At 36.7% G+C, this 23190-nt stretch overlaps 1 protein-coding gene and 1 pseudogene across 3 annotated transcripts in view; one reads left to right on the top strand and one right to left on the bottom strand.

Moving 5' to 3' along the window:
- The window catches only part of GRM8 (glutamate metabotropic receptor 8), a 680033-nt gene that overhangs the window by 439357 nt on the left and 217486 nt on the right, over positions 1 to 23190 (bottom strand). The window lies entirely within an intron of this gene.
- Positions 397 to 912, top strand: LOC116278801 (ATP synthase F(0) complex subunit C2, mitochondrial pseudogene; annotated as a pseudogene).

The raw sequence follows: 23190 nt of genomic DNA, 5'->3' as shown, positions 1-23190 counted from the left end.
CAAAGGATTCTCCAGGCTTTATAGTTTCAGTGATCACATTTTTAGCTATGGCTTCTCTTGACTGTTTCTATTCCTAAATAGTACAGCAAACTACTAGATATTTCCTCCTGGAAGACCCTACTCCCAGCTTCTTCACCTTGTCATTCTATCTTCAGAATGTTTATTGAACTAATAACTTTATTTTTTTCCCAGTGGGCCATACAATCTAGACTATCACTGCTTATACTTGAATTACTAAAAACAACCTCCCCAAAATGTTAAATGTCTCAATTTCTCTTCCTTGCAATTGATCATGCACATTAAATCGTGGTTAATCTTAAAACAATCTGTCATTGCCCCTCTCTGTCTTCTCTGTACTGGAAGGATCTCTCTTGCCACTGCCCCCACCCCCAGAAAATGTATGCCTGTGCCAAGTTCCTTTCCATCCCCTCACTGGTCAGGATCACTTCTGAGCTGCTGAGCAACCATTCTTTGCCGTGGAGCTGAGATGATCAATATTAACAGATAGAGAGCCTCAGCAGCTTGACAGCCCCATGTCTGCTGGCCTCATTTATCCCTAACAGCAGCTTCCAAAACGGCACCATTTCAAAGGACATTGACACAGCAGCCAAGTTCATTGAGGTTGGAGCTTCCACGGTCAGAGGGGCTGGCTCTGGGGCTGGGATTAGGACAGTGGAGCCTCATCATTAGTTACACCAGGCACCCTTCCCTGAAGCAACAGCTTTCCTCTTATGTCACTCTGAGCTTTGCCTTCTTGGGGTCTTTTGCCTGATGATGGCCTTTCTCAGCCTCTGCCATGGAGAGCCACCTCCAGTTCCCAGGGTTCTTTCTTCCACATTTCGTCTGCTCTGTATGTTCCTTTCCCTATACCTTCCCAGGCAACCTGGGAAAAGTGGTTGGCCCAAAGTTTGACAAAGACAAATGAATACTATATCAATTAGCAAATGTATAGCCTGTCATTAACCTACCTAGGAAACCATCTTGGCTCTCCATTATCTACAGAATCATGAACTCATTGCTTTGAAAAGATAACACTGAAACTGAATAATTCTGTTATTAAAGTGACCTTTTCATCTAGGAGTAAGTGTTATGAATAACCTATTTGGTCTCTGAAAATGCATTTGGACTTTTTTCAGGCTGATGTACTACTGGCTCCTATGACTTATTATGTACCTGCATATGTCTCCTCACTTCATCTAGTTAAAACTTTCCTAATTATCTTTCGCTCAAGTTTCCACCAAACTTCTCTTGTACAACACACACACACAAACACACACACACACACATACACACATGGGAAAAAAAGCTTTTAGAGATAATTTACTGAGTTCACTGGCACAAATGGAAGTTTTAAGAAGCACAAGAAAACTTGCAGTATTATTTTGGCAAATTGTGTATACTTTTTCCTTTACACCCACATGAAACCTACGCTATGTCCTTTTTCCATAGGATGCCAAGCACAACGACTTAATTAATTGCAGAATGACTTTCTACAGATAACTTTTGGATCAACATCCACAAACTAAAATCAGCTCAGCCTTTGAACAGAAGATCTGGTAGTGACTAGTCATTTCACCACTGGTCAGGAGGATAAAAAACAAAAAGAGCAAACTCATTACTCTATTGTGTTTTCAAACTAAATACTTAACTTCTATGTATTTTAAATGTCCAAAGAGCAAAACTGCAATTTGCGTTCATTAGTAATTGAAGCAGAACTAAAGATCCCTTATTAAAATGTCCTAGTTACTTTTTTTAAAAAGTATCTGTTTCCTTTATCAAGAGGATTAAATGTACAAAAGAAGATTCAAGTCTCTTTTATTATTATCATAACCTGCTCTAGCAATTAAGGGAAAGGAAGCTTTCCTTATTTTTCTGTCATTTTTTATTGCAGTTAAATTAATTCTTGTAGTTGTATTATGTCCTTAGTACAAGTTAACTGGTGCTTAAAGTTACTAAAGCCCAAATTTGGGCTTTTTTCCTTCATAAGTACCATTTCTATTATCATAAATGTACTAGACTCTGAGGTCTGTAGACTTTTATATTTGTTACTTTTATATTTTTCAAGATCCCTTAAAAATGTTTAAAATCATTAATATACATATATGTATACATAATATATCATACATTAACATACATAAATAATTTCACTAGATAAGATCACAGCCAATCAATGTTTAACCCACTTCTCAATACCACTTTACAGGAGCTTTAGGCCACCAGAATTAATTTCACTGACTTGGAAGAGTACAGAAAACACATGGTATTCCACAGGTCACAGGCAAATAATTGTGCTTGAATGTTTCTGTATCTGTATGACAATATTTACTTAACAAACACATGTAGTACTTGGTAAATTCGAAGATTTTTGTGAATGTTAATTCACTTAATCCTCGTCACAAACTTGTGAGTTAGGTAGTTATCATGATCCCCATTTTACAAACGGGGAAGCTGCAGCATAAGAAAGGTTAAGTGTCTAGAGCTAATAAATGGCAAATTCAGAATGTAATGCTAGAAGTCTGGCTTCAGAATCTGAGTTCTTAAGCACACTGCTAGGCTGCCTCTCAATCTTTAAAATTATTTCCAAATTTGGAATCTAATTTCAATATTAGAAATGTTAAAGCTTTCAATTCTGTAAAAAAAAAAAAAAAAGAATAGCATTCCCCCTTTCGTATCTGAAATCATTTTGTGGTTGCTCTGACACAGATACCCAAGGCCTCCCTGACCCCCTACCACGCTGGCTCAGGTACCTTCATGCTGTGCACCACCCAGCTCTGTGTCTTCCCCGATGGCAGCACACACCCCGATTTCTGCATATTCAACGCTAACTTCTTTAAGGGCAGGGAGTACATCTTTTCACAGTTGCATCTCGAACACGTTGCACTGGCACAGATGAAGCACTGTTACAAATCACCCAGCAGCCAAAGAGTTAAACTGATTTCTTATCGAGTTCTGACACCTATAATAAATAGATTTCTTCTCTTTGCCAGTGGGAGTAGACACCCATTCCAATTTTTAAATTAGCAAGTGTGTGGAAATAGGCTTGGGATTTGAAGAAAATGATTCTGTAGAAAAGCAGGTTCATGGATGGTCTACTCTCTTTTTGGTGTAAAGCTTTCAAAATTGGTGGAGGGTGCTTCTAACTTAAAGACACTAGCGTCCCTCATTTGAAGAATTGGCAGCCCAGCTGCACTGAGCATTTCAAGCTAAAAGCCAAGGAATATATACCAAGTTACTATCACAAAACACTTCTAGCGAAACTTCACCGCCAACAAACAATCACCAGCCAGCACATTGCTCTCCACAAGAAATGACATTATGTCACTTCGTGCAAAGGACATCAAAACACTCGTCACTTTAACACAGGATTTAGATACACCAGGAGAAGGCTTTCACGTATCACTTTAAGCATTTCCAGGAAAATTGCTATAGAAGCTCTTAAGGAACAATAATTTGAACCTAACTAGACTTATTAACCAACACAAACTATAACTTTTCTAAAATGCCTATTTCGTTAGAAGTGTAAGAATTTGTTAGAAAAGTCCTACTGACTCTTAGAAAATAAAGTCTGCAGAGAAATGGTGGTTTATTTGCTTTCATTCAGCAATATTTGCTCATTACATTGTTAATTATGTACCTATTATGTGCTAGGCACGCTATTGGGTATACTTATATGAATCATTTTTCTGCCAATAAAACCATATTTTTAAGTTGAGTTAGTAATTTCCAGATATTTAACAACATTAGTGAGTTTTTTGTGCGCATGGGAAGAAGAACAGAATTTTAATTGACATAAATAATTCGATATTTTATATCAAATGGCAGGAACATATGTAGGTATGTGTCAGCTTATACATGTAGTTTGGGTGTTCTGATTAACTGTTCATTTTGCTTTTCTGCCTAATTTGATCAGTCCACTGAAGTAGTCTAATTGACTTTGCCATTTTGATAGGGCTGGCCATAGGTTCATAAAGTGAGAGAGCTGAATAGACATTGGAGAACCAACCCCCCTGGACCACAAGCTCCTAAGGATAAGAACCATGACTTCTGTTGCTCTGGGGTTGGATGTATTTCCCAGCCCAAACCACGCATTGATACATGATTGAATAAATGACCCCACGTAACCTCTTTCAAATACATGAAATTATACCCCATTTACAGAAAGTTTCATAGGTACCAGACATGAAGCTGGCCATTTGGTCATTACCTTTATAATATTAACCCTTTCTAAATGCAGAAATCATATTAAGATTCTTCAAGCAAAATGATTTGAAAGTAACTAGATTAATTAACCAAGACAAGGTGTAACTGTATGAACAGCTATTAATTTCGGTGAGATTTCCTTAATTCTCTTCACTTTTCATCACTAATACTGTTTTATTTTGGGTTTTTTATTTTTACTTTTTGTTATCTTTTGGGGGTACTCTCATTATTACATTAGAAGTTAACAAAATAATAAATTATAACAACTCTGTTTCTTGGTTACCAGCTTAAATTCTCTTAACAATGCATGGTTATTCAAGCTTATCTTTTTATAATTTTGATAATATTATAATATGAAATCTGCACCTCCAATCTTGCTGTCCTGTACCCTTTTTACTATAATGCCTGTTCTCTGTCTCTCAACTAAACTGTAAGCTAGAGCAGGGTCCAGGTTCCCTTCTCTCTTTCTTGCCATCCTCACACTCTGACAAGATACACACGATGGTATCCACTCTAAGGGCACGCTGAGGAAGGATAAGATAGAACTGGGGGCTAGGAGGCACTTTTTTCCATGGTTAGAAACACGGATGCTTACTTTTCCTGCTTCTCTTGCAGCCAGGGATGCCCATGTGACACCCAGGTGACACACTTCTGGCTGGCACGGCCACTTCCCCATTCTTCCTGTCCTGAATGTATGATGCTAGACCCGCACTGTGCATTTTGGAACCATGAAGCAAAATCATGTGAAAATGAAAAGCCAATTTGGTGGGAACAGTGAAACTGAAGATAAAATAGCATTTTTCAGCAAAACAAGCAAACCAGACCAAGTAATCTCCTTCTCTGGGAAAACTGGACGTGAGAAAAAGACTTTGTGTAACTCATTGTTATAGCCAAATGCCTTCCAGCTGAGACATTAATTAAGATGGTTTAAATCCCAACTCTGCCTTTTACTAACTGTGTGACTTTGGGCAAATTACTAACCACCTCATCTGTAACATGGGCATATGTGTAATTACCATTATAGGATCATTATGAACTATTGTGAGAAATATGAAATAATCTAAAAGTAATTGGCAGAATTTTAATGTTACTCAAACAAATTAAAGGTACATGTTAATACTAAAATATAAACACATAGAAATATTTTTAAAGTAAATATTGCTTCTTTTCTCCCAAAAAAATTGCATATTAAAAAATTAAATATTTAGGGTGATAGAGAATTCAATTTTATATAAAATAATTCTCACTCTACATATCTTTTAGGTCAAGACATCTACAATTAGCATTAAAATGCACAAATACACTCCTGTGTGATTACATTAGGTAGTACTATAATTATTATAATGTAAATTTTTTATTGTTCTAATTATTGTCCCAGAAAAATAAACTACTTCCTGAAGGATAAGGATAGACTGAAATGACCTGCAGCAACTCCCAACTTTTTTTCACCGCCCCACCCAGAAACCCAAGTCATTATGAATCTTCAGTGTTTCTTTTATTAGATTATTTTCAGGATTTTAAAGCATTTCTCTTGGATCACTGAAGAAAACAGCAGGTCTCTGGGTTTTGTTTTTCTTTGTTTTAGTCATAAGCATTTTAGTTTCATTTCAACAAGATCATCATTCCAAATGTTTCTCTTTGGAAGCTTATCTTGCAAGGCCAATAAAAGACTGTGTTCCTAAGCTGAGAGATTTTCCATTTATAGTTTTCCATTACGCTTCTTAAAGGTAGATATTATTCCAATTAAATATTTAAAAGGTAGGTCCTTTTATGAAATAGCTTTTTTATTAATTCAAAACGAGATAATTATTTATACTTCTAAATCCTTTCTAATAGAGTTTGAAGTGGCCTACATCAAAAGACACAAATAGATACAGATTAAAATAAATCAAAAAATACCAAAGCACCGGAAAAGAGGACGCAAATATAAAAATCCTCATTGATGTGATTATGGACAAGATTCAGCCCTGAGCTTCCATGAGAGTAAAGAGAAAGTGGAAATACAGTTGATTAAGCAATTTCTCATTACTTTATAGAGCAGATCTGTAATCCTTTACATACTAATTCTAAGTGTGGTCTTGGTACTAAATTCCTTTAGGAATTTATCTTATATATAGGTCCTTCTTCAAAGAAAACTGAGTTTCATAATACACAGTATTTTCATCAGTGAGGCTCAGTGGCTGCTTTGAACTTCAATAAAAGTCAGTAGCACGACATTATGCCAGTAATTTTAAACGTATTTTAAGGCATGGAACCTGGAAAATAAAATATTATGCAGCAGCTCATATAGAAAGTAGATAAATAAGCACTCTTCTAATTGAAACAGAGTTAAAGGGCCTGAAGCTACCATAATCACTGATGACAGCATCTGGGTAAGGAAAAGGCCTGTGCAGCCAATGAACTAATCGTATTAGTTACACATATTAAAATGCAAATAAAATTTCCTACAGCTAATATCATACTTAATGGTAAAAGATTGCATGTTCTCTCCATATGACTGGGGACAAGGCAAAGATGCCTACCCACATCAGTTCCATTGAACATTACATGGGAGGCCCCAGCCAGTGCAAAATATAGCAAGGGGATAGAGGGGATACCAGTCACACAGACAGGAAAAGAAGAAGGAAAACCATCTTCATTCATAGACAACCTGATGGGTGTTGGGTACGCAGAAAATGCTTAAAGTCTACACAAAAAAAAAGCCACTAGAGCTAATATTTGAGCAAGGTTGCAGGACACAAGATCAGTAGTCAACAATCACTTGTATTTCTATGTACAAAGAACACAGAATTGGAAATGAAACAAAAAAAAATCATTTACAATAGCATCAAAAAACCATGAACCACTAAGAAATAAATTTAACACAATGTAGTACACTTAAAACTACAAAACATTACTGAGAAAAATTAAACAAATCTTAGATAGGAAAATTGCTGAGTATTAAATTGTGCCCCCCTAAAATTCTTATGTTGTACCCATAACTTCCAATATGATGATAGGACCTTTGCAAGGTAATTAGGTTTAGACGAGATCACGAGGATGAAGCTGTAATGATGAAAGGACATAAGAGAGCTTATTTCTCTCTCTCAACACATACACAAGAGGTCACCTGAGCACACCATAAAATAGCAGCTGCCTACAAGTCGAGAAAAAAGGAGCCTCAGCACAAAATCTACCTTGCTGGCACCTTGATATTGGACATCCCAGCCTACAGAACTGTGAGAAAATAAATTTCTGCTTTTTAAGCCACCTAGTCTATGCTATTTTGTTATGGCAGCTCACGCTATGACAATGATATACCATGTTCATGTATATACACATTCAGATGTATGTATAAATGTGTACATATTGTATATATATGAATGTGTATATGGTTAAAACAGCAAACTTTATGTTGTATATGTTTTACTATAATAAAGAAAAATATTTATTAAAAAAAATCCTAAGAAACTTTTGTCTAAAACAATATACACATTCACACATATATATATGTGAATTGATGTGTGTGCATGTATATCTAACAAAGGGGTTGTATTCAGAACTTAATAAGAAGAATACAAAAACCCATTCACAAAAATGCCAAAAGATTTGAACCCTTTATAAACAAAGGGGTACAAATGGCCACTAAATACATCAAAAAATGCATAACTACATTAGTCAACAGAAAAATGCAAATTTAAGCCATTAAGACACCACTACAGACCCCTTAGAATGGCTAAAAATAAAGACTGGAGCAAGTGAAAATCTCATACAATGCTGGTGGGCAAAATGTTACAACAACTTTGTAAATCAGCTTGGCAGGTTCTTATAAAGTTCAACATTTTTCTGTCATATGACACAACAATCCCCAAAATAATTAAACTGTATGCCTACTCTACAGGAATACCCATAGTAGATTTATTCATAATAGCCAAAAAACTGGAAAACATCCCAACTATCCATCAGTAAGAGAATGAATAACCAAACTGTCATACATCCATTTAATGGAAAACTACTCAATATTAAAAACAAATAGACTATTTTACTACTGTTACATGCAATGACATGGATAAATTTCAAAAACATTTTACTGAGCAAAAGAAGACATGCATACTACATCATTCCATTAATGTGGAATCCTAAAGCAAGCAAAACTAATCTATAATGATAGAAAACAGATCAGTGTTTGCCCAGGATTGTGGCTAATAGGAGAGGGGTGACTGCAGAGTGGCATGAGGGAACTTTTTTGGGTGATAGAAATGTTCTATATCTTGATTGTGGTGGTGATTACATAGATGTATACATCTGTCAATACTCATTGAACTTTATAGTCAGAATGGGCGCATTTCATTATGTGTAAATTATACCAAAATAAAGATTTGAAAAATGGAAATAAATACCTACACATGTTGCTGAGTCCACATCAGGTAATTGATAAGGCTGTGACAAAATGGATTGTCAATGCAATACAGCCACGCTCACCCACAGGTAAGCTAAAATGTGAGTGTGAATTCAGTTTGAGGATAAACAGAATCTTGAGTCACTGGCAGCACCAGGGGTTATCTCTCCCTGACACCCAGCTGGGAAAGGTCCATATTCTTTTCCATAGCAGTGTACATATCCCAGGTAATCAGCTCAAGAGCCAGGAGAAAGATTATGTGGCATCTTCCTCCTAGAAGAAGACAGCTGCTCTTGCCAGTGGGTACCTGAGACAGGGCTCAGGAAACTTTTGCTATGGCCAGCTCTCCAGAAGGTGTATTCTTCAGTAAACTATTTTATCTGTGAATGATAAGATGTGGGTGCATTTTTGTCACTTCCACTAATGTCACAGCCCGCTAATTCTCAATCCCCCAACTTCAAGATAGCCCCTTAGGAATTTGTTCAAAAACCTTAAGTTTCAAGATCTTGTATATATTTCCCTGTGCTATACAGTATAATCTTGTTTATCTATTCTACATATGCCTGTCAGTATCTGCAAATTTTGAACTCCCAGTCTAGCTCACAGTGAAAAAGAATGTGACAATGCATATACGTATGTTCATGTATAACTGAAAAATTGTGCTCTACACTGGAAATTGACACAACATTGTAAACTGACTATAACTCAATTAAAAAAAAGTTTTAAAAAAAACCTTAAGTTGCAACCGGAAATGATTTTAAAACATTGAAAGCAAAATTAAAGTGGTGGTTTCTATATTCTTCTTCACACAGATAAAAATTCATCCTGTCGCTTTTCTAAATGTCTTAATAAAGTTCATTTACTCTAATGATCTTACTTACAGGTAACTTGTAATGCTAATATTAATACTGATACTGTGCTTTTCAAACACTTCATGATCTTAATGCAAATCCTCAGAGGTCTATGATGGGCCTGGGAATTAGGATCCAAGAATATGCATTTTACCATCTCCCTGATGGTTCTAGTGCAGAGAGCCTTCAAACATAGTTTCAGAAATGCTGCTTTAATGGGTTCTGCCAGAGACACTCAACTTTTTATTCCTCTAAGTAGGTCGGAGTGAATTGACAGACAGCCTAGATGATAATCAAATACATATAGTGACTAAATTGACTTCAGTTTGATCAAAATCAAATACATAATCAAAGTCAATTTTATTTACTTTCTTCAAACAGTCCCCCATGAAGATTTAGCCTGACTATTTTTGCATGGGCAATATATAACTGATAGTTTACCTTGCTTCTGTGAAACAACTTTTAAATACAAATGGCATTGATTCTATAAACATCAGTACCCTAGGAAAACAACCCATAAGCAATCTTCATACTTAACTCTTAGAGAATGGCAACATGAGTTGCTTAAAAGAACAAGAAATAGCTTGCTGCTATAGATTAAATGTCTTCTGAGAAAACGTGTGAACTCCTACAGGTGGCATCTGGATGGGGAACTAGTTCCGTCTCACCCACAGGAAGAAAGTCTTTAAAAACCTTTTCTACAACATTGGGAGGAAGGGAAGACATTTTGTGCCAAGAAATTTTGCAACTTGTGCATTGGAAGAGCACTGCAACTCTTGGGAGCAATCCATATTATGTGTAACTGTAGTGTCGAATAGAACAGATAACTAAACTACAGAAACTGAGTTGATGGAGAAATATGTCAAAGTCTAAACTTTGAACAAAGGTAGACAGACAGAAACATTTCTACAACTATGTCTGGTTTTGGTCTTGAAAATGATCATTCCAACATGAGCCCACTGGGGTCAGCATGGGATGCAGAAGAGGACCGCTAAATGGAAGGGAACCAGGATGACAACAGGAGAGGACCACACACAGCTAGCCAGATACGCCTCTTAGCATCTCATGGTTAAGGGTGCATCAACACCTTAATGAGTTGAGTTGACAGCTAACCCCAGAACAACACATAGTTATACCTGCATGTAAGTTATTTACAAATTTTTCTTTAAATATACCTAAACTAATTAACCATTTAGTTGAGTTTAAACAGTTTATTTTGCAGGGTGTGGCCTCTCATTCTCAGTAAATCCTTTTAAGGACTTTATAACCATTTTCATTATTAAGAAAAAGTATTCAAACTAGATGAATCCAATCAACAATTGTAATTATGATCACGTAAGAGCACCTATTTTTATTAGTGGCTCTTAACTTTTAAGAAATTTTTTTCAAAGGAAATTCCCTGTGAGTGCTTTAATCTACAAAATAAATTATTTAAATATGAATTCAATTAAACGAGCTCAAGAATCAGATGATGGAACTACAAAATGAGATTTAAAAAAAGGATTTCACAAGTAAGGAAACAAAATGATGGTCATTATAAACTAATTAAATTAAAATAAATAAATTAGTAAGATCAAAGAACTGAATAGACAAAGCTGAACCTTAAATTACTCACTAGAGGAAACATTTGAGAAAAAAAAGTGAATGTAGAGGAAAAAATACCAAACCAAAAGCAATTATAAGGAAAAGTAGCATATATAGAAGGCAGAAAAAGTAGGTAATACAACAAACATAACAGGAAGTATTCAAAGATAGAGTGCAATTAAAGTCTTCTGATCTCAAGGGAAAAATAAATCTGTATGTTGAAAGGGCACAGGAAATTTCAAGAAAATTGGTAAGTTGTGATCGTCTGCAAGAAGGAGATTTGGCTACAAATTTTCCCTCAGCCTCAAGGATGAAAAAACACAACATAGTTATCAGTCTTGCTGTGTATTATTCTATCTGCATGTATAAGCATCGAGACATTTCTAGAATGATAATTATCAAAATTATAATGATTATTTCTGAGAGGTGGAATTTGAGGTGGGCTATCACATTTTTCTTTACATTTTCCTCTGTTGTTTTTATATTTATAATAACATGCTACTTTTACAAAAGCAATATTCATTATTAGTATGAAGGAAGGAAGGAAAGAAGGAAGGGATTTAGGGGACTATGGATTTGCCAAAATACTATTTTATTACTTTGCTAGTTACCTAATCTTCATTAAAGAAAAAAAAAAGGGAGGAGGAAGAGAAGAGAGAAAAATCATCATTAATTTTGTATTGATCACAAATCATATTTCTGAATTCCTGGGGATATCTGCTTATACCTAACATATTAGAATTTTACTCTGAGTGATTTTGTCAGATATTTATCTCCAATTTGAAGTACTGAAAGAGAGCTCTGTATTTGTAGAGACCCAACTGTGCTACTGATTAAAAGAGGCCTGTATTCCATAAATATTTACATTCTGCTCTAGGAGAGCACAGAAACAACTTAATGTGCCTGTTGCTTTCCCACAGAAACAGACTCTACTCAACAAAACCATTGTGCATCATTTTCTACATCTAATAATCTTTCCTACCAGATCTCTGGTAGACTGTCAGCTCCCCAAAGACACACACTGAACATTCTCTTTGTAACAGATAATGTGTGGCTTTGCATGGTGGAATTACTCAAAATGAAAAATAAAATTGTAAGGTAATTGACAGTTATAGTGATGATGTTGTTTCAAACCCCCTAAGGCCAGGCTGTGAACTATCTTGACCAGACATATCTCCACTAAGTTGCAGATCTAAGTGACTTTGCCAACACAATTCTGTTTGCAGTGCATCTCTTACAATTATCTACTATCTTCCCAATCCCTCTCTTGGCATTTCACTTAGAATTTTAGCCACCAGCTCACTGGAAGGCTCTCTCTTACCATGCTAAGCACTGATTTTAGTAACTCGAATATGCCGTGTTCTCTTTTTCTCCACTGTTCTCACTTAGCAAAAACCAAACCCTATCTACTCCCTACTTGCACCCTAGTACAAAAAGACACACTTGAGTTACCTGATCTCATGTAAATCTTCAAGAAAGAATTTTAAGAAAATTACTTATTTTCTTAAAATAAATTTATGACCACAAATCTCAAGAAACACCTTATCACCACCCAGTATCCTTCTATGCTTTCATAATAAATTCATTTTCCTACTCTATCAAAAATTTGTTTGACATATTTTCCTCTCATCTCAAACCCTCAATACTCTCCTTCCCTCTGCCTCTCACTCTGAGCTGATGACTTTAATTTATAGTTCACTGAAAAACTAAAAGCAATGAAAAAAAAAAAAAACTTCCTCATTTTCTATCACTGAATCTTCCAGCCTAATTGCATCTGACCCATCCACTCTGTCTTTCTTCCTGATATAATGGATGACCTCTCCTTGGTCCATGTAAGCCAACCGTCCAGAATGCCCTGGGTTCCATTCCTTCTCACCTATTGAGAATTTTGCTACTTGAATTCTTCTGCACTCCCTTTCTGCTCCCTCTTCATTTTTTCTCTCTCAGCTAGATCATTTTCATTAGCATCCAAACACGTTATGAAAAGCAAACAAACAAACCAAACTTCCTTGATCCTATTTGTCCTCCAGCTTCAGCCCATTTCTCTGCTTCTCCTTTGGGAAAGAGTGTCTCCAGTTTCTCCCATTTGCTCTTTAATTGACTCTCATCAAGCTATGTCTCCACCAGTCCCACAGAGCTGCTCAGTTCAAGGTCATTAACCACATGCATCTTGACCCATCTGCCTCCAAATTATTCAACCTCTCAAAAGTGTTAACGGATAATAGCTTTGTTCCTGAAATCCTTACTTCATTTGGCCTCCAGTGAAGGATGCTTTACTGGTTTTCTTCTTAATCCTTTGGCATTTTTTCCTCAGTTTCCATTGCTGGCTCCCCCTACTCTCAATGTTAGCATTCTTCAAAGTTCAGTCCTTGCCTTTCTTCAACTTCTCTATTTGCTTCTTCCTAGATAAATTCATCTTGTTCCATGGTGTTACATAATTACCAATAGACAAAATATTCCCAAACAGTACAGATATATATTGTCCCCATATTCCATGTTCCAACCTTTGTATTCTGTTTCCAGGCTCCCACCTGTGCCGTATGCTCACAGCTCTCCGTGTCCTACTACTGCCTATTTAACATCTGCACTAGGAGGTCTAACAGATCTTTTAAACAAACAGTCAAAGGAAAACTCTTTCATTTCTATCTTCAACAAATTCTGAACCTTCCCCAGTTACCTCCATCTCAGTTACCAGCACCATGACCAAAAACCTAAGTGTAATCTTTGATTACTCATAATTTTGATTATCAAATAATTTTAATTATCCCTTTCCCTCAACCCTAATCCAAACCATCAGCAAATCCTGTGGGCTTTCCCTTCAAAATATCCCAAATCCAGCATTTACCATCATTTCCAATGCTATCACCTTTGTCCAAACTACATCATCTCTCACCTAGACGACTACAGTATTTAATAACTGACCCCCCAGTCTCCATCCTTGCCTCCCTGTATTCTATTCTCCATTAGTCAAGTTGAACTTTCAAAAACATGAATTAAGTAGTATTATCCCCCTGTTGAAAACTACAATAGGTATTCATCCATTGACTCCTGATGGAATTTAACTCCTTACATGGTTCACAGGGTTCCACGTAATCTCGCCTTTACCAACCATTTCGACCTCATCTCCTCATCACTCCATTTCAGCCACACATGTCTTCTTATCTCCAAATACATGCAAAATTTCTATCTCTCTCAGGTCATTTACACATGCTGTTTCCTGGAATGCTCTCCCCTGATATCATCTCATGAATGGACCCTTTACATCATTCAGATATCTTCTCCATCATCAGTGTTACCAAGAGGCCTTGTCTGACCAGCCTACATAAAACATCCCCCACCCCAGCTTCCCATCATTCTCTGTTCCTTCATTCTGCTTTCTTTTCTACAGAGCACTTTACGATGTCTGAAATTTCTCTCTTTATCTGTTTATCAGATATCTTCTCCACTAGAAGGTAACCCTTCAGGTAGGGGCTCTGCTATATTTACTGCTGTATCTCCATGCCTGCCAAAACTAGTCTTGGCCCCATAGAAAGTGTTTAAGAGATATTTTCTGAATAAATATATGAATGAATGTTCTTTGCCTGCTGAAACATTCTGGCTGATTCAGCTCACTGCTGGCTGGGGGAGGGCAGGTTTTGATAGTGTTAAAGACAATTACTCTGCCTTCTACATGGGAATAGCATAAACCAAGTGAAATATCAATGTAGACAATGCCCAACCTGGGAACTTTTGAACCACTTTCCTATTTTCTAATGTCCCTTCTTCCTCACCCACTGGCATACAGCGTATCCATGCTGCCTAGTCGCTGTTTATAGGTACACGTGACCCTCATCAGGGCTCCAGTCACCTCTAGAGCTTCTCCTCCATGATGGCAGACATAGTGCAATCATGTAATGGGAAGAGGCAACAGTGCCTGAAAGTAGCTGTTCCTATGTCCTATCAGTTCAGCCTCCCTGTTTCTCCCTTTGATGGAGAGTTTCAGCAACTTCTAGGTGCTAAAAATCTTCATGAAAATGTTAAATAAATGTTAAAGCATAACAGTGATGGTTAATTTTCTGTATCAACCTGAACCGGTCATAGGGAGCCCAGTCATTTAGTTGAACATTATTCTGGGTGTGGCTGTGAAGGTGTTTCTGAGCAAGAATAACATTTGATCTGACAGAGGGAGGAAAGCAGGTTGCCCTGCCCCACGTGGGTGGGCTGCATCAAAAGTGCTGAAGGACTGGAGAGCACATAAAACTGAGTAAGACAGAATTCACTCCCTCTGCCTGACAATCTTGAACTGGGACATGGGTCTCCTCCTGTTTTCAGATCCAGCCTGACTTACATCATCAGCTTTCCTGGTTTTCAAACTGGAATTTACACCATGAACTCTCATGCTTCCCAGGCCCTCAGACTGCAGGTCTCAGGATTTCTCAGCCTCCATAACCATCATATGAGCCAATTCATCATAAAAAGTTTCTTGATACATGACGGATAGACGGTAGGTAGGTAGGTAAAGAGACAGACAAGAATAAACTCCATTTGTTCTGTTTCTCTGAAGTACACAGACCAATATAATAACCTTTGTTCATCTCTTAAGAAGCTCTGGAATCAACTTTCTCAATATGGAATAGTCTCACCAGTGTCGAGTCTTTCCTTCTTTTTTAGTAGAAGACCTTCATTGTATTCAACCAGTCTAAGTGTGTCACCTAAAATACAGAAGACACTGGAATCCTTGCTATAAAGTAGGTCCCACCTTTCCTGAAGATTCTATCTCAGAAACAGTTCCCCCTCGTCCCTCTAACAACGATGGAGAGCTGCAAACTTTTCATTCCCTTCTTTTCAGGGCCATCATTTTCCCCAGATAATCTCAGAATTATCTGTATATGAAATTAATCCAAATTCTGGGTTTGTATGGTGGACATAACAGTTGTTTTCACTTATGAGAATGAGTTGTCAGCTTTGTTCAATCTCTACCCACAGCTTTTAAAAAATAGAAAATACACTGATCACTCATGACTGTAGGAGAGATTTTATCTCAATATGCGTAGTAAAAATGCAAGAGTTTCTAATGCCATTTTGTGCACTATTTCTCTAAAAAAAGGTTAATCCTCTCATAAGAAAACATCATATCCCTTAGGAAAGAATAGTGTTTCTTCCCATCACTCTGCTTTACTTTATATTAATAACTTTTTTCATTAATTTTACTATTAACTTTTGACTTCCAGCAATGTTTTATCACTAGAAAATTCTTTCAGACAACCGTAGGGTAATATGGTAAGGATTAACATCTTAATAAAGGAAAATAACTTCTTGCATTCTTAGAAAGTTCAAGGCCAAGATAATTTTCTTATAATCATAGTTAGGAAAAGGTTTTTCATGGCTTTTAAAAAGATACCAGATGAAACTCAGTCTTGAAATACATTATCAAGTATCTCCTTAACCTAAATCCATACACATAGCTAGTCCTTAAGCAACTTTAAGAAGAGTACAGGACTCAGTCGCCAAAGATGCCCTAATCTAGAGTTCATTATAATAGATCCAAGGTCCTTAACTTCCAGTAGTCTCTGCAGATTTAACAAAGAATGTTCAGAGCATTGCCAGGATCCTACATTGCCATGAAATGTTATATTTATACCTGAAGGAGTCATTTCACCAAATTATTTTAAATTTTTAGGAGGCACCCAGTTTTTGAAGATCACCCACATTCCTTGTCAGGATGAACTGTTTCTTTGGATTTGATTTGAATGTATAAAGGTAATGAAGCAACGAAAGACAAGAAAACAAAGTCAGACAAAGAGATACGGTCCCTGCCAATTGCCTTCATTTATGTCTTTAAGGCAGATGTTTTAAAGATGTATCTGATAGTTTGATAACAAAGAGTAAATGGCTTCTTTCTGAATTTCCTCATGCAGGCTCAAATATCTAGCTAGGGTTGAACATAACCTTTAACATTAACATGATAGATGGGAAAAATTTTAGCTATAACCCTCATCTTGCTCCACTTTGCTTCTGGCCGAGTCAAAGGAGAGTCCTTCCAGAAAATCTTAGAAAACATTTGGACAAAAAGATGATGGAAGAAGAAAAACAGGCCAAAATTTCAACCATTCACATTTTAAAGCAAATTCATCTTTTAAAATACAGCACTGTTAAAATTCTCCCTCATGCCCCAGGACGTAGGTACTAAATTATCTGTGATGTATTTGTGAAAAGTTTGTGCTGTTCTCTAAATTATTGAAAACTATCTACATTTTATGTTGAAATCTAATCTCTCAGTGTTTGTTCAGATTAACTATTAAAGTAAAACATTTACTAAACCTTGGCTTTGTTTGTAAAAGCATTTCTGCTTGATTTAATTTAAATTTGTTGTTTTTAAATCAGTTAGCAGTTATAAGAACAATATTTAAAATTCCAAGGCCACTTTAAAAGCAGCCTCTATTCCCAGTTACTACAAAGCATCAAGCATTGGCCATGAGAGTGCTTTCCATGTATTTGTAAGTTGCCTTCTATGTCACATAAAGAATAGATCCATCGCTCATCCAAAAAAGCCGTTAAAAATCCACCGCTTTGATTTTTCACTCTTTCAAGTATATTTCTACCAATATCAGTGGGATAAGCCATTCTTAAAAGTCTCACTAGAAAGTCTTACATAACACATGTCACCATCAAATCTGAAATTTCTAAAGCCTATCTCTCATTTGCCTTCTCCCTTGTTTAAATTTGCCTGGATGAGTTTTGAGCCACAGAGCTTTTCCTGAAGTGACAAGGGAGACCAGTGACACAGAACTTACCAGTTTTCTTTCCCATCTCTACACAAAATCATTTTGACTTTGATTAAAGTTACTGACCACCAGGGGTTTGACCACATTGATGGACTTATTACTTTACCTGCTAGAAAATCAATTCTTTCAGTCAAGAGGGTCAATCTGATGGTGTTTCAGATATGACCTGAAATCATCTTTATCAATGTTGATGATAAATGTTGAGATAACCAATCCAAAGCAATCGCTAAAGAATGAAGTAATTCAAAACCTACCTATTGAAACCCATTATCTCTGACTACATTAATTTGGAATTTTGATTATCTAGACCTATTCTCTGCTGAGTTAGCTCCATGAGACACTAAAGTATTAATATATTTTACACATGTATGAATTTCAACTCTGTAAATACTACCCAGAATGACATTCCCTATGAAATATTAATGATACAGAAATATAAGCCCAACTCAGAATTTGGTACCTTCATTGAAAACCTACACATTGCTTATTTGACCGATAGGGCAGGAAATAAATTTACAAAAGGAAAATGGAACACTTCACTCCAAATTATATTCTTAATTTTGTATGTGTTAAATCAAATGTTTTAAAGTTTAAAATGAAGAGAACATTTTTACTTTATCACAAACTTATAGAGTACTAAAATTTCACAAATTACAGTCCCACTACTTTGGACTCATAAAAAAATCTGTATTTTTTTTTGTTGTTGAAATTTATATTTGACCCAGTGTAGAATGAATTTATTCTTCTCTGGATTCTTTTCCAACCCTTATAACATGGCCAGAGACAAAGCCTCAGTTCAGTGTTTGTATGTCTAACACTTCTCTAATATTTAACAAACTCTCTTTTTAAGAAAATTTAAATCAGGCTTAGTCTTGCTCCAGGCAACAGAAGCTAGCTAAAACTTAATAACGTCATTTTCATCACATTATATTTATTTTTATAGTTGCCTTCTATTTTCAGAAAAGGATACTGGTTTTCTATTCACAGTACTAATATAAAGTTGTCTCTTTAAGTAAATTTAGATTGCAAAGTGAATCAATTTAAAGATAACATGGAGTAATAACTATACAGGTGGTAAGCAAGTATGTCTAAAAATCATAGAAGTGGTAAAAATGGCCAGATGTTGGGAAGCAAATATATATATGAAAACCAATATATTAAAAAACATGTAAGAAGAAAACCATCTACTTGGGTGAACAAATTAATTTCAACTCCTTTCCCAGCATTCATTTGCATACCATTGTGTTAATTCTAAATGACCGCTCCATTTATGAAAGTGGGCCCATCAAAACCTTTAGCCAACAACATTTTAATAGCTTCTTGTTCAATACAGTACAAGCCCAAAATTATAAGACCAAACCCCCTAGAGAAAAAAAGGTTGTAATTCAAAAACTTCACTCAGCAAATGCTTATCGATCAGTCAGGACATCCGATATGGTGAGCCAGACTTGGGGAGGGATAGAAAGATTTATGCGTCCACTCATTATTCAAAAGCTATTTTTTGAGTCACTATGATGTTCAAAGCCACTTGCTGTATAGGATGAAATTCAAGGAAGATGCAGAGGAGGAGAAGGCGGGTGGGGAGGATCGTGAACTCAGAGAGATTACCATCTTGCTCATCATTACTTATTCCTGTCCTTGAGTTATACTAATTTTCCTAGATACTATTTCATTTTCTCACATATTTTTTTTCTGAAGTCATTGTATTATTCAGTCAGAGGTAATATTTAAGAGACATTTCCTTTGAGTGTCAGATTCTATGAAACTCAATAAGAACTTCATGGAATACAAAACAGCACAACCTTAAACCGACAGCAATGTTTAAAACCATTCTGCCGACCTGGCCTTCACCTGTTCTTTGTGAAAGAGCTGATGCTGCCCCAGAAAAGAAAGGACCCAAAATTTGGTAAAATAAAGTCACAGGATGAACTTGAACATATGCATTTAATACAACAACCCACATGCGACTCAAGGTTTAATTATATAAATTTAAATTGGTGGAAGGACGCTGCTTTCTATCCTTCCTTCACAAATATGATGCTTCCAATTTGACTAGATTTGGACATCTCACTTAGAATGGATGGAGCTGTGATGCCGTAATATCATATTTTTTAAACTACTTGCATTTATATTCTTGTCTTCCTCTTTACTCTCTGTCTGAAGCCTATGATGATTTCTTCTACAGAAAAGAAAAACAAATTTATTGCGTTCTCAGGAAGGGTGGTAGTTTTTTAATATGAAAATGGATTATGACAATCAATGCTTAAGGGACATTTTCATTTCTGATGTACTAAAGGCAGATCTCCAAAAAAAAGTTTTGGACATGCTCACACACCACTGTTTTAAAAAGTAAAAATCTTAAAGATTACAAAACTTTCTTCATACCCTGCACTCTGTGTGACAGTGTTTTCTGTACCATCTTGGCATGGAATGCTTTCCCTGTGCGTTTTAAGCTGATAATGTAACTGGCGTGAGTACTATGGCTAATCCAGCCTTACATCTGTATTGACTGCCCTCCTTTCCCCAAAAGGATTATAAAACAGCTAATCAAGCTAGTAAATACAAACCTCAGTCACCTGTGAATCAACTTGAATTGTTTCGTTACTTAGTTTCACCCAACAGTATAGAAGGAGAGGTAATATTGGGTGTCAAAGAGATTGAGCCAGAAAGCTGGTCCGATCAGGGAATGAGGGCACAGTGATCCAGCCCTGCAGGTCTCTGCTCTTTGCAATCATTTCACCAGCTTCTGGGGCCAATCCTGTTCCCCCTGCAGCAAATGAGGGAAATACGGATCCAACACGTGTCACCCCCTAACTCCACCTGATGCCTGTCTACCTCGATTCCGATAACCCACCTGGGCTCCCTCCGCCATGGCCAATCCCCCACTGGTACCACAGTTCTACTATCTACGTCTTTTCCTGTCTTGTCTTCTCAGCGGACACTCACTCGGTCTGCCAGGTACAGTGTTAGCAATGGGAAACGAAGAACAAGTCCCTTAGGGCAGGGATGCTCACTAATTCCTACAATTTTAGATATCCTGTCTCCTGTGGCAGCTTCATGTAATTTTGCTTCCTATAAAAGTAAAAGTGCTGTTATTTTTTCTTAATGTGAAAAATTTTGCAATATTCTGTAATTGCAGCCATTTGGGTCTTCAATTCCACTTAAATCGCATTTTACTACCTCGGATGTTATAATGAACGCTTTTGCTTATTCTTCTCGTGCTGTTTTTCCTTTAGTTCTTACTACAGCTGCTCTATGATGGTCTTGGGTTGCTGGCTTCCTTAATTAATTTCTCATCACATAGAATCACTGGAGTATCTTGCTAATTGGAAATGAATACCTCAAAATTATTTTTACTGTAAAGGGATGGTATTCCATAAGAGGCTCCATTTCCCTTTTATTCTCTAAACCCTCTATTTAAGGTTAAAGAATGTCTTTCCATTAGAAAAGAGAAACAAGGGGTTCTTTGTCACAAACCCAGGATATTCTTGAGGGTTTAGATGGTGAATTGATTTCCTATTGTGCAGATCTAGTGAAGCTTTCTTGTGGCCAGAAGGGCTCATACACTGACAGAGAGAGAAAATGAAACAGCCTGGAATCATTGAGGCCATTGATAAGACAGTGGACTAACTCTGGGCCGCTTATCTCCAGAATTTCTGTTAAGTAAACAATAAGGATCCCTGTGGTTTACATCACTTTTAATTGGGAATTCTCTTGGTGGCAGCCCAAAGCACCCTGTTACAGGCTCTGAGATCCCTACAGCTTCACCAGCTCACTGGTCCAATCGACGATGGATGGAAGAAGTCACAGGCTGGAGCAGGGAAGGAGGCAGACTTCCGGTGATGCCTATTCTGGGCTTCCTGATGAAGTTTTCCCTGACAGTTTTCTGTGGTTTGGTTTTCTACAGGGAACATAAACTGTCACCTTCTGCTTAGAGTCTCAGGAAAGCAGAGACATGGAGACTGACACAGTGACCTCACCTCCGCCTTCTCCCCTGGTGAAGACTCTTGGACTACGGCCACTAGCTAATGCACAAAGGGTAGGTAAGTCTGTGAACCGAAGGAAAGGTTGTAAACAGGGATGTGCTGGTAAACTGGGTCTCTGAGGGTGGGAGCAGACAGAGGGGAACCTTGACTTGTACATGGCAAACCTTGTTTCCCAATTTCCCTGGTATAAAATAATCCCATCATAGACTTTAAACTAACAACAGTTTAATAACCAGCTAACAAAATTTCTGAATATTTGACAATCAACTCTAGAAGGTCAGTGCCAGATATTAATTTAATGAGTTATTTTCTCTCTTTCCTAAAAAAAAAAAAAAAGACTATGTCCCAACAGGAGGCACTAGTGAAGGATAGCCTAGCACACAAAACTAATAATCAAGTCTTCTCTTCATGGACTTATAGTTTAACAGAAAGTTCAGCAACATTTGTAAGATGGAACTAAAAATCACTTCTAAGGCAATGTATTTACAAGGGCAAATTAACTTAAAGCAAAGTGGTATCTGAATACCTAAGACATACAGAAAATGAGTACAACAGTCATCTCACAGGGTATTTGAAAGGCCCAAGTGAGACCACGGATGAGCAGATCTTGGTAAGTTACAGGCCACTACGGATACATAAAGGATCATTCCTCATAGAGTGGAGTGAGGCTAATCCGACAAGGCAACATCTGGGCTCCCAGAACATGGTAATTGATGATGACAAGGTCAAAGATAGAAAGGCAGAATGCCTAGGGATACTGGGAAGACAGAGTAGCAAAAAAAGTCCACTGACCTCAGACAGTGGATGAATTGTGTTTACAAAGCAAATTATTTCTTACCACATCACCACTACCTTTTTTGCCCCATTTTTTATAACCAAGACTTTAACTCCTCTAATGTCTCAAAAGCTGCATCTGCAAAATGGTCCTCAAAGGATTGTTTTTAGGATATTGAGGATAAAGACCTGAATGATCTTCAGAATAGGCATCTCCAAATTTAACATGGACTTTGGGATGAAATTCTGACTCTACCACTTGCGAGCTGTGTACCTTGTGCAAGCAACTTAACTTTTTGGCACCTCAGTTTCCTCATCTGTACATAGAGATGGTAGTTTTTAACTCGAAATGTGGTTCTGCAGGTTAAATGAACTAAGGCACAAAAATGATCCAGTACAATGCCTAGCACATAGTAAGAACTCAATACCAGATAGATGGTATGACTGATTTTAAAAGCATCACATTCAAACTTTAGATTAAAATTTTTCTTAAATAGTAATGAAATAATAGGGATTTAAATTAGTGCTACTGCCTCCTTTTAAATGAGATGGTTTTAAATCAACTAGGATGCTTTCTTTCTACCACTTAAGGTGTCAACTTCACCTTATGACTGGCCTTCTTGTGCTTGAAAATCTGTTGACCAGTAGCAAGA

This window comes from Vicugna pacos, chromosome 7 (genome assembly GCF_048564905.1).
Source record: "Vicugna pacos chromosome 7, VicPac4, whole genome shotgun sequence".
Classification (NCBI taxonomy): domain Eukaryota; kingdom Metazoa; phylum Chordata; class Mammalia; order Artiodactyla; family Camelidae; genus Vicugna; species Vicugna pacos.
Note: the sequence above shows the minus strand (reverse complement) of the source record. Positions and strands in the feature narration are given on the sequence as shown.